General features: G+C 38.3%; 1 long non-coding RNA gene across 1 annotated transcript; it reads right to left on the bottom strand.

The window, feature by feature from the left end:
• Positions 1–1,196: 1,196 nt before the first annotated feature.
• Positions 1,197–3,332, bottom strand: LOC137588374 (uncharacterized). The gene is made up of 4 exons (XR_011034053.1): positions 3,196–3,332; positions 2,077–2,155; positions 1,672–1,842; positions 1,197–1,567 (listed from the first exon to the last, which is right to left on the bottom strand). It is a non-coding gene; the product is annotated as an uncharacterized lncRNA (long non-coding RNA).
• Between the last annotated feature and the right edge of the window lie 360 nt (positions 3,333–3,692).

Raw genomic sequence — 3,692 nt, 5'->3', positions numbered from 1 at the left:
CGCACGGAGGTGGAACAATGTCACATCTTGCCTCCCGGGAGGAACGGACCTGTGTGTGTGTGTGTGTGTGTGTGTGTGTGTGTGTGTGTGTGTGTGTGTGTGTGTGTGTGTGTGTGTGTGTGTGTGTGTGTGTGTGTGTGTGTGTGTTCAGAGCATGGGGGTGTATTTGTGTAAGTTATTTGACCGTATGCACGTGTGTGTGGGTGGAGTATCTGACTTACCAGTGGGTATGCAGCCATGTGTTCTTGTGTGTTTGTGTGTGTATATATGTGTGTGTGTGTGTGTGTGTGTGTGTGTGTGTGTGTGTGTATGTGTGTGTGTGTGTGTGTGTGTGTGTGTATGTGTGTGTGTGTGTGTGTGCGCGCGTGTGTGTTTGAGATGGTGAGCTGACCCAGATCTGCTTATTAGCATCAGGAGGAGGGGGACGCCAGTCTCTTGGAGCTTTGTGCCTGAGCAGTGAACTGTGGTTGTGCTTCAGTGACACACCATCAAGCTTCATACAGTAACACCACACACACACACACACACACACACCTATCCTTGTCTGTATTACATCGTCATGCCACAAGAGCCGCCGGCCAATTGTGGGAACCGGCCTTTCCAGTGCACCTACAGCTCTGAAAAAAATCAGGAAACATCCTGAATGCTTCCTCAACAGAAATCTCACTTCAAATTATCAATTAGAGAAAGTAAAATTTCCAGACCTGACAAGGATCGTACCTGTGGGGACTTGTCAGGTTCTTAAACATATGTGGGGAAACATAAGCACAATATCTGGTATTTAGTCATATGTGGGGGTACGTAAGCACAGTATCCAGTTTATCTTCCTTACTGGGCACCACTTGACACACATTCAGGTTAAACTTACTCTGTTGAACCTAATATACTTACTGTGGAGGTAAGTAATGCAAAACCTTGATACATCTTGAAAAACACTGACAGAAGTCAAATAGACACAGAAGGCAAATATAGTTTTGCAATAGCATGCCATCTTGGAATGTTTCATCTAGATATTCCATAATTTATCTAAGTCAAATTACACTTTTACACCTTGTGATGTATTGTTTGCTAATGATTAGAGACTCAGGCTGTTTGGTTGAATTTTCTAGTTACAACTTTATTTTTTTTAATTTTTTTTAATGCTTTGTAAGAACATTTAAACAAAATTTGTAACAAAACTAATAACTTAAAAGTTGCATTATACGATAAATTCTCAGAAAATACTTTAACATTAAATTAAAACTTAAAGTGCAACTAAAAATAAATAAAATTTCTGCAACTTTAGATTTCACACTTAAAAAAATATAAAAAACCTAATGGTCTCTGGAACTTCTATCAGCATACAGTGACCAAATTTAGACTTCCTTTTTCACAGCTATGATTCAGTTTTTGATGTAGAATTTTATGGCTAGCCAATTTCTGTGTTTGAGTGCTAAGTTTTCCATTTGAAGACACTTATCACAGTCATTTTTCCCTGGAGCCCGACAGGAAGTGATGAACATCATGTGCCTTTAAACTGCAAGTATCTCCTCTGTTTGCCACGGCCGTCTCTTGAAAGGATGCAGGCCTATTAAACAGTTAAACATACACACTTCTGTTACTTTAATGCCATCAGTATTCTACAATCATAGGCTGAAAGTTGTGTGACAGAAATACTCTTAGAAACCTTACGTCCTTTCCTTTCTGGTGAGAGGCAACGGTAGCTTTGTGAAGGTGTTACAGTGTCCTGCTCCATTGCTGTATTATTATTATTGTCCTCCGCTGTTTTTGCAATATTATCGTTTACATCTGGCACTTTGGTCTCTGTCTCTCTTCTCTGGCTTGATCTGACAACTGGACATTCTGAAAACCAGACGAGATTATATTGCAAAGTAAAATTTTGATAAAGACAGAATCTGTAGGATGCTAACCTACACTAATGACACTAATGTGTCATCTTGATAAGATCTTCAGAAAAACAAAACAAAACTGAATTAGAATCTAAAATTGTCCTTAACAATGAATATTTGATGAACAATATGAATAAAGAAATATGTAGTACATGCACTATTGTTATGCTAAAGTTGTGTTCTTTACCTGTATGCTTTTTGTCCTTCTCAGCCTGGTTTTGATTGTAAAGGCAATGTTTGGAGAATGGATTCTTTGGATTTCCAGTCTGTATGGAAGTTCAAGCGAATGTTATGTAATTTTAATTCGAACCAGTGTAGCAAAAGACAAAAACAGCTTGGAAACATAAACATAGAATTATAATGCCTGAAAGCTTTGACTGACATCTTTACACCTAAGACACTACATAGTTCACAATAAAAGAATTCAATAAAAACATTTCCTATGTGGGCTGGGTGTCAGAGTCATCTGAAATCCTATAAAAACAACAACAATACACTGAATGACGCATGACAAAAAAAAAAAAGAATGTGGTAAATACGATCAAAATTGAATCACAAGGTAGGAAGTAAACTGATAACTGCACAACCTTACACACGCATAATGCGTGTGCTCATTAGTAAAATGAATGTATCTTGAATAGATTTTTACATCCATGTACATACTAGGCTAAACTAATGTCTTTCAACATGCAACATATTAACTGCCTCACGGAGTCCCCACAAATACCTTTTAACTGACACTTGAGTGTGCTTGGGAGTAAAATAGATGTATCCTGAATAGATTTCACCTTGATGTCAATACAATACAAATACTAACCACTGCTATAACTTTTATTACATGAATATAGCTCACAGTTACACAGTAATGACTAATTATGGGTAACAACATGTAGTAGTCAAGCGTGGGCAAAGGAAACCAATCTGTATCTACAAGCTCATGCGAAAACCAGTTTTGATCTCTGGTCACATTAACTGTCTCATGGCAAGCAAAAGATTCTTCCCACTTCACGGGCAAAAACAGTAAAACACTCTCATTAAATGTGCTTTATATCAACCACCTCACGGGGTCCCCACAAATACCTCTCACCTGACATGTGACAGTGTGCTTGCTAGCAAATCAGCAAGAAACTGGCCCATCCCCCACCCATCAGGAACAGTTGCCACAGCCCCCTCAAATACCTTGGACCTGACATCTGAGAGTGTGCTTAACAACAACTTTAACAGTATAAATTACCTACTGCCCCTTTCATGCACAAACAGTTTGACTTTTAATAAACCAGGTAAGCCTTAAACTAACAAGTGGTACCTTGTTTGGTGAGGGTGGGCAGTCCAGTGCTTCCTCCTCAGTGTCGATGACAAGCTTAGCTTCAGAGGTTCCAGCCAAAGTTTCCTGTTCCAGTCTGAGGAAAAATTTCAACATTAACATCAGTACTTTAATCACCATAAAATTTATGTTAAGCTAAACAATTATGTGCAATATGAAAACAATATAGAATTCAAAAGGATTCTCTGAGTCCATGGACAAAAAAGGCTAAATTAATGTCTACAACCATGCATCATATTAACTGCCTCACGGAGTCCCCACAAATACCTTTTAACTGACACTTGAGTGTGCTTGGGAGTAAAATAGATGTATCCTGAATAGATTTCACCTTGATGTCAATACAATACAAATACTAACCACTGGTATAACTTTTATTACATGAATATAGCTCACAGTTACACAGTAATGACTAATTATGGGTAACAACATGTAGTAGTCAAGCGTGGGCAAAGGAAACCAATCTGTATCTACAAGCTCAT

Source organism: Antennarius striatus, chromosome 2, assembly GCF_040054535.1.
Source record: "Antennarius striatus isolate MH-2024 chromosome 2, ASM4005453v1, whole genome shotgun sequence".
Taxonomy (NCBI): domain Eukaryota; kingdom Metazoa; phylum Chordata; class Actinopteri; order Lophiiformes; family Antennariidae; genus Antennarius; species Antennarius striatus.
Note: the sequence above shows the minus strand (reverse complement) of the source record. Positions and strands in the feature narration are given on the sequence as shown.